Here is a 15,142-nt window from a genome sequence, read left to right as displayed (position 1 = left end):
TCCTCCCTGGGAACCAATGCCCTACTGGGAAACACTCCCCATTTCGATGTGAGAACGCGCCAGGATCAGAAATGGGAGGACCTCCACTCCACGCATACTTCAGACGGCTGTCTTTCGGGGAGAAAAATCCTCGCTACGGGAGGACCCCTGCGCCACGCGTCCTTACGAGGATGATAGGGGAGAAAACTCCTTGCGAAGCAATGAAAGCGTCTTCCGGTGTGGAGTTTAAATGTACACATTTAGGCCAAAAAGGGACTGTCGCTAATTTGGCTTTCTCGCGACGCGCCCAGCAAAACATTGGTTTGGCTTTCTTTTCTGGAAAATTTCCTCCCTCACGGTTCTCATTCCCCTTTGAAAGTTGAAGAGCGTGTCTCTCTCGAGTTATAAGGGCATTAAGGATTACAAATTGATCATGTGAAATGACCAGTGGGGAGACTGCTCTCCCAATGATCCTCAAGGGGGATTGTAAATCTGAAATTTCTCAGACTTGTGAATGTGAAAAATGTCCACACAGAGGAATCAATCCTCCCTGGGAACCAATGCCCTACTGGGAAACACTCCCCATTTCGATGTGAGAACGCGCCAGTTTCAGAAATGGGAGGACCTCCACTCCACGCGTACTTCAGACGGCTGGCTTTCGGGGAGAAAAATCCTCGCTACGGGAGGACCGCTGCGCCACGCGTCCTTACGACGATGATAGGGGAGAAAACCCCTTGCGAAGCAATGAAAGCGTCTTCCGGTGTGGATTGTAAATGTACACATTTAGGCCAAAAAGGGACTGTCGCTAATTTGGCTTTCTCGCGACGCGCCCAGCAAAACATTGGTTTGGCTTTCTTTTCTGGCCGATTTCCTCCCTCACGGTTCTCATTCCCCTTCGAAAGTTGAAAAGCGTGTCTCTCTCGAGTTAGAAGGGCATTGAGGATTACAAATTGATCATGTGAAATGACCAGTGGGGAGACTGGTCTCCCAATGATCCTCAAGGGGGATTGTAAGTCTGAAATTTCTCAGACTTGTGAATGTGAAAAATGTCCATACCGAGGAATCAATCCTCCCTGGGAACCAATGCCCTAATGGGAAACACTCCCCATTTCGATGTGAGAACGCGCCAGGATCAGAAATGGGAGGACCTCCACTCCACGCGTACTTCAGACGGCTGTCTTTCGGGGAGAAAAATCCTCGCTACGGGAGGACCGCTACGCCACGCGTCCTTACGACGATGATAGGGGAGAAAACTCCTTGCGAAGCAATGAAAGCGTCTTCCGGTGTGGAGTGTAAATGTACACATTTAGGCCAAAAAGGGACTGTCGCTAATTTGGCTTTCTCGCGACGCGCCCAGCAAAACATTGGTTTGGCTTTCTTTTCTGGCCGATTTCCTCCCTCACGGTTTTCATTCCCCTTCGAAAGTTGAAGAGCGTGTCTCTCTCGAGTTAGAAGGGCATTGAGGATTACAAATTGATCATGTGAAATGACCAGTGGGGAGACTGGTCTCCCAATGATCCTCAAGGGGGATTGTAAATCTGAAATTTCTCAGACTTGTGAATGTGAAAAATGTCCACACAGAGGAATCAATCCTCCCTGGGAACCAATGCCCTACTGGGAAACACTCCCCTTTTCGATGTGAGAACGCGCCAGGATCAGAAATGGGAGGACCTCCACTCCACGCGTACTTCAGACGGCTGTCTTTCGGGGAGAAAAATCCTCGCTACGGGAGGACCGCTGCGCCACGCGTCCTTACGACGATGATAGGGGAGAAAACTCCTTGCGAAGCAATGAAAGCATCTTCCGGTGTGGAGTGTAAATGTACACATTTAGGCCAAAAAGGGACTGTCGCTAATTTGGCTTTCTCGCGACGCGCCCAGCAAAACATTGGTTTGGCTTTCTTTTCTGGCCGATTTCCTCCCTCACGGTTCTCATTCCCCTGCGAAAGTTGAAGAGCGTGTCTCTCTCGAGTTAGAAGGGCATTGAGGATTACAAATTGATCATGTGAAATGACCAGTGGGGAGACTGGTCTCCCAATGATCCTCAAGGGGGATTGTAAATCTGAAATTTCTCAGACTTGTGAATGTGAAAAATGTCCACACAGAGGAATCAATCCTCCCTGGGAACCAATGCCCTACTGGGAAACACTCCCCATTTCGATGTGAGAACGCGCCAGGATCAGAAAAGGGAGGACCTCCACTCCAAGCGTACTTCAGACGGCTGTCTTTCGGGGAGAAAAATCCTCGCTACGGGAGGACCGCTGCGCCACGCGTCCTTACGACGATGATAGGGGAGAAAACTCCTTGCGAAGCAATGAAAGCGTCTTCCGGTGTGGAGTGTAAATGTACACATTTAGGCCAAAAAGCGACTGTCGCTAATTTGGCTTTCTCGCGACGCGCCCAGCAAAACATTGGTTTGGCTTTCTTTTCTGGCCGATTTCCTCCCTCACGGTTCTCATTCCCCTTCGAAAGTTGAAGAGCGTGTCTCTCTCGAGTTAGAAGGGCATTGAGGATTACAAATTGATCATGTGAAATGACCAGTGGGGAGACTGGTCTCCCAATGATCCTCAAGGGGGATTGTAAATCTGAAATTTCTCAGACTTGTGAATGTGAAAAATGTCCACACAGAGGAATCAATCCTCCCTGGGAACCAATGCCCTACTGGGAAACACTCCCCATTTCGATGTGAGAACGCGCCAGGATCAGAAATGGGAGGACCTCCACTCCAAGCGTACTTCAGACGGCTGTCTTTCAGGGAGAAAAATCCTCGCTACGGGAGGACCGCTGCGCCACGCGTCCTTACGACGATGATAGGGGAGAAAACTCCTTGCGAAGCAATGAAAGCGTCTTCCGGTGTGGAGTGTAAATGTACACATTTAGGCCAAAAAGGGACTGTCGCTAATTTGGCTTTCTCGCGACGCGCCCAGCAAAACATTGGTTTGGCTTTCTTTTCTGGCCGATTTCCTCCCTCACGGTTCTCATTCCCCTTCGAAAGTTGAAGAGCGTGTCTCTCTCGAGTTAGAAGGGCAGTGAGGATTACAAATTGATCATGTGAAATGACCAGTGGGGAGACTGGTCTCCCAATGATCCTCAAGGGGGATTGTAAATCTGAAATTTCGCAGACTTGTGAATATGAAAAATGTCCACACAGAGGAATCAATCCTCCCTGGGAACCAATGCCCTACTGGGAAACACTCCCCATTTCGATGTGAGGACGCGCCAGGATCAGAAATGGGAGGACCTCCACTCCAAGCGTACTTCAGACGGCTGTCTTTCGGGGAGAAAAATCCTCGCTACGGGAGGACCGCTGCGCCACGCGTCCTTACGACGATGATAGGGGAGAAAACTCCTTGCGAAGCAATGAAAGCGTCTTCCGGTGTGGAGTGTAAATGTACACATTTAGGCCAAAAAGGGACTGTCGCTAATTTGGCTTTCTCGCGACGCGCCCAGCAAAACATTGGTTTGGCTTTCTTTTCTGGCCGATTTCCTCCCTCACGGTTTTCATTCCCCTTCGAAAGTTGAAGAGCGTGTCTCTCTCGAGTTAGAAGGGCATTGAGGATTACAAATTGATCATGTGAAATGACCAGTGGGGAGACTGGTCTCCCAATGATCCTCAAGGGGGATTGTAAATCTGAAATTTCTCAGACTTGTGAATGTGAAAAATGTCCACACAGAGGAATCAATCCTCCCTGGGAACCAATGCCCTACTAGGAAACACTCCCCTTTTCGATGTGAGAACGCGCCAGGATCAGAAATGGGAGGACCTCCACTCCACGCGTACTTCAGACGGCTGTCTTTCGGGGAGAAAAATCCTCGCTACGGGAGGACCGCTGCGCCACGCATCCTTACGACGATGATAGGGGAGAAAACTCCTTGCGAAGCAATGAAAGCGTCTTCCGGTGTGGAGTGTAAATGTACACATTTAGGCCAAAAAGGGACTTGACTAATTTGGCTTTCTCGCGACGCGCCCAGCAAAACATTGGTTTGGCTTCCTTTTCTGGCCGATTTCCTCCCTCACGGTTCTCATTCCCCTTCGAAAGTTGAAGAGCGTGTCTCTCTCGAGTTAGAAGGGCATTGAGGATTACAAATTGATCATGTGAAATGACCAGTGGGGAGACTGGTCTCCCAATGATCCTCAAGGGGGATTGTAAATCTGAAATTTCTCAGACTTGTGAATGTGAAAAATGTCCACACAGAGGAATCAATCCTCCCTGGGAACCAATGCCCTACTGGGAAACACTCCCCATTTCGATGTGAGAACGCGCCAGTATCAGAAATGGGAGGACCTCCACTCCACACGTACTTCAGACGGCTGTCTTTCGGGGAGAAAAATCCTCGCTACGGGAGGACCGCTGCGCCACGCGTCCTTACGACGATGTTAGGGGAGAAAACTCCTTGCGAAGCAATGAAAGCGTCTTCCGGTGTGGAGTGTAAATGTACACATTTAGGCCAAAAAGGGACTGTCGCTAATTTGGCTTTCTCGCGACGCGCCCAGCAAAACATTGGTTTGGCTTTCTTTTCTGGCCGATTTCCTCCCTCACGGTTCTCATTCCCCTTCGAAAGTTGAAGAGCGTGTCTCTCTCGAGTTAGAAGGGCATTGAGGATTACAAATTGATCATGTGAAATGACCAGTGGGGAGACTGGTCTCCCAATGATCCTCAAGGGGGATTGTAAATCTGAAATTTCTCAGACTTGTGAATGTGAAAAATGTCCACACCGAGGAATCAATCCTCCCTGGGAACCAATGCCCTAATGGGAAACACTCCCCATTTCGATGTGAGAACACGCCAGGATCAGAAATGGGAGGACCTCCACTCCACGCGTACTTCAGACGGCCGTCTTTCGGGGAGAAAAATCCTCGCTACGGGAGGACCGCTACGCCACGCGTCCTTACGACGATGATAGGGGAGAAAACTCCTTGCGACGCAATGAAAGCGTCTTCCGGTGTGGAGTGTAAATGTACACATTTAGGCCAAAAAGGGACTGTCGCTAATTTGGCTTTCTCGCGATGCGCCCAGCAAAACATTGGTTTGGCTTTCTTTTCTGGACAATTTCCTCCCTCACGGTTCTCATTCCCCTTCGAAAGTTGAAGAGCGTGTCTCTCTCGAGTTAGAAGGGCATTGAGGATTCCAAATTGATCATGTGAAATGACCAGTGGGGAGACTGGTCTCCCAATGATCCTCAAGGGGGATTGTAAATCTGAAATTTCTCAGACTTGTGAATGTGAAAAATGTCCACACAGAGGAATCAATCCTCCCTGGGAACCAATGCCCTACTGGGAAACACTCCCCATTTCGATGTGAGAACGCGCCAGGATCAGAAATGGGAGGACCTCCACTCCAAGCGTACTTCAGACGGCTGTCTTTCGGGGAGAAAAATCCTCGCTACGGGAGGACCGCTGGGCCACGCGTCCTTACGACGATGATAGGGGAGAAAACTCCTTGCGAAGCAATGAAAGCGTCTTCCGGTGTGGAGTGTAAATGTACACATTTAGGCCAAAAAGCGACTGTCGCTAATTTGGCTTTCTCGCGACGCGCCCAGCAAAACATTGGTTTGGCTTTCTTTTCTGGCCGATTTCCTCCCTCACGGTTCTCATTCCCCTTCGAAAGTTGAAGAGCGTGTCTCTCTCGAGTTAGAAGGGCAGTGAGGATTACAAATTGATCATGTGAAATGACCAGTGGGGAGACTGGTCTCCCAATGATCCGCAAGGGGGATTGTAAATCTGAAATTTCTCAGACTTGTGAATGTGAAAAATGTCCACACAGAGGAATGAATCCTCCCTGGGAACCAATGCCCTACTGGGAAACACTCCCCATTTCGATGTGAGAACGCGCCAGGATCAGAAATGGGAGGACCTCCACTCCACGCGTACTTCAGACGGCTGTCTTTCGGGGAGAAAAATCCTCGCTACGGGAGGACCGCTGCGCCACGCGTCCTTACGACGATGATAGGGGAGAAAACTCCTTGCGAAGCAATGAAAGCGTCTTCCGGTGTGGAGTGTAAATGTACACATTTAGGCCAAAAAGCGACTGTCGCTAATTTGGCTTTCTCGCGACGCGCCCAGCAAAACATTGGTTTGGCTTTCTTTTCTGGCCGATTTCCTCCCTCACGGTTCTCATTCCCCTTCGAAAGTTGAAGAGCGTGTCTCTCTCGAGTTAGAAGGGCAGTGAGGATTACAAATTGATCATGTGAAATGACCAGTGGGGAGACTGGTCTCCCAATGATCCTCAAGGGGGATTGTAAATCTGAAATTTCTCAGACTTGTGAATGTGAAAAATGTCCACACAGAGGAATCAATCCTCCCTGGGAACCAATGCCCTACTGGGAAACACTCCCCATTTCGATGTGAGAACGCACCAGGTTCAGAAATGGGAGGACCTCCACTCCACGCGTACTTCAGACGGCTGGCTTTCGGGGAGAAAAATCCTCGCTACGGGAGGACCGCTGCGCCACGCGTCCTTACGACGATGATAGGGGAGAAAACTCCTTGCGAAGCAATGAAAGCGTCTTCCGGTGTGGAGTGTAAATGTACACATTTAGGCCAAAAAGGGACTGTCGCTAATTTGGCTTTCTCGCGACGCGCCGAGCAAAACATTGCTTTGGCTTTCTTTTCTGGCCGATTTCCTCCCTCACGGTTCTCATTCCCCTTCGAAAGTTGAAGAGCGTGTCTCTCTCGAGTTAGAAGGGCATTGAGGATTACAAATTGATCATGTGAAATGACCAGTGGGGAGACTGGTCTCCCAATGATCCTCAAGGGGGATTGTAAATCTGAAATTTCTCAGACTTGTGAATGTGAAAAATGTCCACACTGAGGAATCAATCCTCCCTGGGAACCAATGCCCTACTGGGAAACACTCCCCATTTCGATGTGAGAACGCGCCAGGATCAGAAATGGGAGGACCTCCACTCCACGCGTACTTCAGACGGCTGTCTTTCGGGGAGAAAAATCCTCGCTACGGGAGGACCGCTGCGCCACGCGTCCTTACGACGATGATAGGGGAGAAAACTCCTTGCGAAGCAATGAAAGCGTCTTCCGGTGTGGAGTGTAAATGTACACATTTAGGCCAAAAAGGGACTGTCGCTAATTTGGCTTTCTCGCGACGCGCCCAGCAAAACATTGGTTTGGCTTTCTTTTCTGGCCGATTACCTCCCTCACGGTTCTCATTCCCCTTCGAAAGTTGAAGAGCGTGTCTCTCTCGAGTTAGAAGGGCATTGAGGATTACAAATTGATCATGTGAAATGACCAGTGGGGAGATTGGTCTCCCAATGATCCTCAAGGGGGATTGTAAATCTGAAATTTCTCAGACTTGTGAATGTGAAAAATGTCCACACCGAGGAATCAATCCTCCCTGGGAACCAATGCCCTACTGGGAAACACTCCACATTTCGATGTGAGAACGCGCCAGGTTCAGAAATGGGAGGACCTCCACTCCAAGCGTACTTCAGATGGCTGTCTTTTGGGGAGAAAAATCCTCGCTACGGGAGGACCGCTGCGCCACGCGTCCTTACGACCATGATAGGGGAGAAAACTCCTTGCGAAGCAATGAAAGCGTCTTCCGGTGTGGAGTGTAAATGTACACATTTAGGCCAAAAAGGGACTGTCGCTAATTTGGCTTTCTCGCGACGCGCCCAGCAAAACATTGGTTTGGCTTTCTTTTCTGGCCGATTTCCTCCCTCACGGTTCTCATTCCCCTTCGAAAGTTGAAGAGCGTGTCTCTCTCGAGTTAGAAGGGCATTGAGGATTACAAATTGATCATGTGAAATGACCAGTGGGGAGACTGGTCTCCCAATGATCCTCAAGGGGGATTGTAAATCTGAAATTTCTCAGACTTGTGAATGTGAAAAATGTCCACACTGAGGAATCAATCCTCCCTGGGAACCAATGCCCTACTGGGAAACACTCCCCATTTCGATGTGAGAACGCGCCAGGATCAGAAATGGGAGGACCTCCACTCCACGCATACTTCAGACGGCTGTCTTTCGGGGAGAAAAATCCTCGCTACGGGAGGACCCCTGCGCCACGCGTCCTTACGAGGATGATAGGGGAGAAAACTCCTTGCGAAGCAATGAAAGCGTCTTCCGGTGTGGAGTGTAAATGTACACATTTAGGCCAAAAAGGGACTGTCGCTAATTTGGCTTTCTCGCGACGCGCCCAGCAAAACATTGGTTTGGCTTTCTTTTCTGGAAAATTTCCTCCCTCACGGTTCTCATTCCCCTTTGAAAGTTGAAGAGCGTGTCTCTCTCGAGTTATAAGGGCATTAAGGATTACAAATTGATCATGTGAAATGACCAGTGGGGAGACTGCTCTCCCAATGATCCTCAAGGGGGATTGTAAATCTGAAATTTCTCAGACTTGTGAATGTGAAAAATGTCCACACAGAGGAATCAATCCTCCCTGGGAACCAATGCCCTACTGGGAAACACTCCCCATTTCGATGTGAGAACGCGCCAGTTTCAGAAATGGGAGGACCTCCACTCCACGCGTACTTCAGACGGCTGGCTTTCGGGGAGAAAAATCCTCGCTACGGGAGGACCGCTGCGCCACGCGTCCTTACGACGATGATAGGGGAGAAAACCCCTTGCGAAGCAATGAAAGCGTCTTCCGGTGTGGATTGTAAATGTACACATTTAGGCCAAAAAGGGACTGTCGCTAATTTGGCTTTCTCGCGACGCGCCCAGAAAAACATTGGTTTGGCTTTCTTTTCTGGCCGATTTCCTCCCTCACGGTTCTCATTCCCCTTCGGAAGTTGAAGAGCGTGTCTCTCTCGAGTTAGAAGGGCAGTGAGGATTACAAATTGATCATGTGAAATGACCTGTGGGGAGACTGGTCTCCCAATGATCCTCAAGGGGGATTGTAAGTCTGAAATTTCTCAGACTTGTGAATGTGAAAAATGTCCATACCGAGGAATCAATTCTCCCTGGGAACCAATGCCCTAATGGGAAACACTCCCCATTTCGATGTGAGAACGCGCCAGGATCAGAAATGGGAGGACCTCCACTCCACGCGTACTTCAGACGGCTGTCTTTCGGGGAGAAAAATCCTCGCTACGGGAGGACCGCTACGCCACGCGTCCTTACGACGATGATAGGGGAGAAAACTCCTTGCGAAGCAATGAAAGCGTCTTCCGGTGTGGAGTGTAAATGTACACATTTAGGCCAAAAAGGGACTGTCGCTAATTTGGCTTTCTCGCGACGCGCCCAGCAAAACATTGGTTTGGCTTTCTTTTCTGGCCGATTTCCTCCCTCACGGTTTTCATTCCCCTTCGAAAGTTGAAGAGCGTGTCTCTCTCGAGTTAGAAGGGCATTGAGGATTACAAATTGATCATGTGAAATGACCAGTGGGGAGACTGGTCTCCCAATGATCCTCAAGGGGGATTGTAAATCTGAAATTTCTCAGACTTGTGAATGTGAAAAATGTCCACACAGAGGAATCAATCCTCCCTGGGAACCAATGCCCTACTGGGAAACACTCCCCATTTCGATGTGAGAACGCGCCAGGATCAGAAATGGGAGGACCTCCACTCCACGCGTACTTCAGACGGCTGTCTTTCGGGGAGAAAAATCCTCGCTACGGGAGGACCGCTGCGCCACGCGTCCTTACGACGATGATAGGGGAGAAAACTCCTTGCGAAGCAATGAAAGCGTCTTCCGGTGTGGAGTGTAAATGTACACATTTAGGCCAAAAAGGGACTGTCGCTAATTTGGCTTTCTCGCGACGCGCCCAGCAAAACATTGGTTTGGCTTTCTTTTCTGGCCGATTTCCTCCCTCACGGTTCTCATTCCCCTTCGAAAGTTGAAGAGCGTGTCTCTCTCGAGTTAGAAGGGCATTGAGGATTACAAATTGATCATGTGAAATGACCAGTGGGGAGACTGGTCTCCCAATGATCCTCAAGGGGGATTGTAAATCTGAAATTTCTCAGACTTGTGAATGTGAAAAATGTCCACACAGAGGAATCAATCCTCCCTGGGAACCAATGCCCTACTGGGAAACACTCCCCATTTCGATGTGAGAACGCGCCAGGATCAGAAATGGGAGGACCTCCACTCCAAGCGTACTTCAGACGGCTGTCTTTCGGGGAGAAAAATCCTCGCTACGGGAGGACCGCTGCGCCACGCGTCCTTACGACGATGATAGGGGAGAAAACTCCTTGCGAAGCAATGAAAGCGTCTTCCGGTGTGGAGTGTAAATGTACACATTTAGGCCAAAAAGCGACTGTCGCTAATTTGGCTTTCTCGCGACGCGCCCAGCAAAACATTGGTTTGGCTTTCTTTTCTGGCCGATTTCCTCCCTCACGGTTCTCATTCCCCTTCGAAAGTTGAAGAGCGTGTCTCTCTCGAGTTAGAAGGGCATTGAGGATTACAAATTGATCATGTGAAATGACCAGTGGGGAGACTGGTCTCCCAATGATCCTCAAGGGGGATTGTAAATCTGAAATTTCTCAGACTTGTGAATGTGAAAAATGTCCACACAGAGGAATCAATCCTCCCTGGGAACCAATGCCCTACTGGGAAACACTCCCCATTTCGATGTGAGAACGCGCCAGGATCAGAAATGGGAGGACCTCCACTCCAAGCGTACTTCAGACGGCTGTCTTTCAGGGAGAAAAATCCTCGCTACGGGAGGACCGCTGCGCCACGCGTCCTTACGACGATGATAGGGGAGAAAACTCCTTGCGAAGCAATGAAAGCGTCTTCCGGTGTGGAGTGTAAATGTACACATTTAGGCCAAAAAGGGACTGTCGCTAATTTGGCTTTCTCGCGACGCGCCCAGCAAAACATTGGTTTGGCTTTCTTTTCTGGCCGATTTCCTCCCTCACGGTTCTCATTCCCCTTCGAAAGTTGAAGAGCGTGTCTCTCTCGAGTTAGAAGGGCAGTGAGGATTACAAATTGATCATGTGAAATGACCAGTGGGGAGACTGGTCTCCCAATGATCCTCAAGGGGGATTGTAAATCTGAAATTTCGCAGACTTGTGAATATGAAAAATGTCCACACAGAGGAATCAATCCTCCCTGGGAACCAATGCCCTACTGGGAAACACTCCCCATTTCGATGTGAGGACGCGCCAGGATCAGAAATGGGAGGACCTCCACTCCAAGCGTACTTCAGACGGCTGTCTTTCGGGGAGAAAAATCCTCGCTACGGGAGGACCGCTGCGCCACGCGTCCTTACGACGATGATAGGGGAGAAAACTCCTTGCGAAGCAATGAAAGCGTCTTCCGGTGTGGAGTGTAAATGTACACATTTAGGCCAAAAAGGGACTGTCGCTAATTTGGCTTTCTCGCGACGCGCCCAGCAAAACATTGGTTTGGCTTTCTTTTCTGGCCGATTTCCTCCCTCACGGTTTTCATTCCCCTTCGAAAGTTGAAGAGCGTGTCTCTCTCGAGTTAGAAGGGCATTGAGGATTACAAATTGATCATGTGAAATGACCAGTGGGGAGACTGGTCTCCCAATGATCCTCAAGGGGGATTGTAAATCTGAAATTTCTCAGACTTGTGAATGTGAAAAATGTCCACACAGAGGAATCAATCCTCCCTGGGAACCAATGCCCTACTAGGAAACACTCCCCTTTTCGATGTGAGAACGCGCCAGGATCAGAAATGGGAGGACCTCCACTCCACGCGTACTTCAGACGGCTGTCTTTCGGGGAGAAAAATCCTCGCTACGGGAGGACCGCTGCGCCACGCGTCCTTACGACGATGATAGGGGAGAAAACTCCTTGCGAAGCAATGAAAGCGTCTTCCGGTGTGGAGTGTAAATGTACACATTTAGGCCAAAAAGGGACTGTCGCTAATTTGGCTTTCTCGCGACGCGCCCAGCAAAACATTGGTTTGGCTTTCTTTTCTGGCCGATTTCCTCCCTCACGGTTCTCATTCCCCTTCGAAAGTTGAAGAGCGTGTCTCTCTCGAGTTAGAAGGGCATTGAGGATTACAAATTGATCATGTGAAATGACCAGTGGGGAGACTGGTCTCCCAATGATCCTCAAGGGGGATTGTAAATCTGAAATTTCTCAGACTTGTGAATGTGAAAAATGTCCACACAGAGGAATCAATCCTCCCTGGGAACCAATGCCCTACTGGGAAACACTCCCCATTTCGATGTGAGAACGCGCCAGGATCAGAAATGGGAGGACCTCCACTCCAAGCGTACTTCAGACGGCTGTCTTTCAGGGAGAAAAATCCTCGCTACGGGAGGACCGCTGCGCCACGCGTCCTTACGACGATGATAGGGGAGAAAACTCCTTGCGAAGCAATGAAAGCATCTTCCGGTGTGGAGTGTAAATGTACACATTTAGGCCAAAAAGGGACTGTCGCTAATTTGGCTTTCTCGCGACGCGCCCAGCAAAACATTGGTTTGGCTTTCTTTTCTGGCCGATTTCCTCCCTCACGGTTCTCATTCCCCTTCGAAAGTTGAAGAGCGTGTCTCTCTCGAGTTAGAAGGGCAGTGAGGATTACAAATTGATCATGTGAAATGAACAGTGGGGAGACTGGTCTCCCAATGATCCTCAAGGGGGATTGTAAATCTGAAATTTCGCAGACTTGTGAATATGAAAAATATCCACACAGAGGAATCAATCCTCCCTGGGAACCAATGCCCTACTGGGAAATACTCCCCATTTCGATGTGAGAACGCACCAGGATCAGAAATGGGAGGACCTCCACTCCACGCGTACTTCAGACGGCTGTCTTTCGGGGAGAAAAATCCTCGCTACGGGAGGACCGCTGCGCCACGCGTCCTTACGACGATGTTAGGGGAGAAAACTCCTTGCGAAGCAATGAAAGCGTCTTCCGGTGTGGAGTGTAAATGTACACATTTAGGCCAAAAAGGGACTGTCGTTAATTTGGCTTTCTCGCGACGCGCCCAGCAAAACATTGGTTTGGCTTTCTTTTCTGGCCGATTTCCTCCCTCACGGTTCTCATTCCCCTTCGAAAGTTGAAGAGCGTGTCTCTCTCGAGTTAGAAGGGCATTGAGGATTACAAATTGATCATGTGAAATGACCAGTGGGGAGACTGGTCTCCCAATGATCCTCAAGGGGGATTGTAAATCTGAAATTTCTCAGACTTGTGAATGTGAAAAATGTCCACACAGAGGAATCAATCCTCCCTGGGAACCAATGCCCTACTAGAAAACACTCCCCTTTTCGATGTGAGAACGCGCCAGGATCAGAAATGGGAGGACCTCCACTCCACGCGTACTTCAGACGGCTGTCTTTCGGGGAGAAAAATCCTCGCTACGGGAGGACCGCTGCGCCACGCGTCCTTACGACGATGATAGGGGAGAAAACTCCTTGCGAAGCAATGAAAGCGTCTTCCGGTGTGGAGTGTAAATGTACACATTTAGGCCAAAAAGGGACTTGACTAATTTGGCTTTCTCGCGACGCGCCCAGCAAAACATTGGTTTGGCTTCCTTTTCTGGCCGATTTCCTCCCTCACGGTTCTCATTCCCCTTCGAAAGTTGAAGAGCGTGTCTCTCTCGAGTTAGAAGGGCATTGAGGATTACAAATTGATCATGTGAAGTGACCAGAGGGGAGACTGGTCTCCCAATGATCCTCAAGGGGGATTGTAAATCTGAAATTTCTCAGACTTGTGAATGTGAAAAATGTCCACACAGAGGAATCAATCCTCCCTGGGAACCAATGCCCTACTGGGAAACACTCCCCATTTCGATGTGAGAACGCGCCAGTATCAGAAATGGGAGGACCTCCACTCCACACGTACTTCAGACGGCTGTCTTTCGGGGAGAAAAATCCTCGCTACGGGAGGACCGCTGCGCCACGCGTCCTTACGACGATGTTAGGGGAGAAAACTCCTTGCGAAGCAATGAAAGCGTCTTCCGGTGTGGAGTGTAAATGTACACATTTAGGCCAAAAAGGGACTGTCGCTAATTTGGCTTTCTCGCGACGCGCCCAGCAAAACATTGGTTTGGCTTTCTTTTCTGGCCGATTTCCTCCCTCACGGTTCTCATTCCCCTTCGAAAGTTGAAGAGCGTGTCTCTCTCGAGTTAGAAGGGCATTGAGGATTACAAATTGATCATGTGAAATGACCAGTGGGGAGACTGGTCTCCCAATGATCCTCAAGGGGGATTGTAAATCTGAAATTTCTCAGACTTGTGAATGTGAAAAATGTCCACACCGAGGAATCAATCCTCCCTGGGAACCAATGCCCTAATGGGAAACACTCCCCATTTCGATGTGAGAACACGCCAGGATCAGAAATGGGAGGACCTCCACTCCACGCGTACTTCAGACGGCCGTCTTTCGGGGAGAAAAATCCTCGCTACGGGAGGACCGCTACGCCACGCGTCCTTACGACGATGATAGGGGAGAAAACTCCTTGCGACGCAATGAAAGCGTCTTCCGGTGTGGAGTGTAAATGTACACATTTAGGCCAAAAAGGGACTGTCGCTAATTTGGCTTTCTCGCGATGCGCCCAGCAAAACATTGGTTTGGCTTTCTTTTCTGGCCGATTTCCTCCCTCACGGTTCTCATTCCCCTTCGAAAGTTGAAGAGCGTGTCTCTCTCGAGTTAGAAGGGCAGTGAGGATTACAAATTGATCATGTGAAATGACCAGTGGGGAGACTGGTCTCCCAATGATCCTCAAGGGGGATTGTAAATCTGAAATTTCGCAGACTTGTGAATATGAAAAATGTCCACACAGAGGAATCAATCCTCCCTGGGAACCAATGCCCTACTGGGAAACACTCCCCATTTCGATGTGAGGACGCGCCAGGATCAGAAATGGGAGGACCTCCACTCCAAGCGTACTTCAGACGGCTGTCTTTCGGGGAGAAAAATCCTCGCTACGGGAGGACCGCTGCGCCACGCGTCCTTACGACGATGATAGGGGAGAAAACTCCTTGCGAAGCAATGAAAGCGTCTTCCGGTGTGGAGTGTAAATGTACACATTTAGGCCAAAAAGGGACTGTCGCTAATTTGGCTTTCTCGCGATGCGCCCAGCAAAACATTGGTTTGGCTTTCTTTTCTGGCCGATTTCCTCCCTCACGGTTTTCATTCCCCTTCGAAAGTTGAAGAGCGTGTCTCTCTCGAGTTAGAAGGGCATTGAGGATTACAAATTGATCATGTGAAATGACCAGTGGGGAGACTGGTCTCCCAATGATCCTCAAGGGGGATTGTAAATCTGAAATTTCTCAGACTTGTGAATGTGAA

This window comes from Monodelphis domestica, chromosome 3 (assembly GCF_027887165.1).
Source record: "Monodelphis domestica isolate mMonDom1 chromosome 3, mMonDom1.pri, whole genome shotgun sequence".
NCBI lineage: Eukaryota > Metazoa > Chordata > Mammalia > Didelphimorphia > Didelphidae > Monodelphis > Monodelphis domestica.
Note: the sequence above shows the minus strand (reverse complement) of the source record.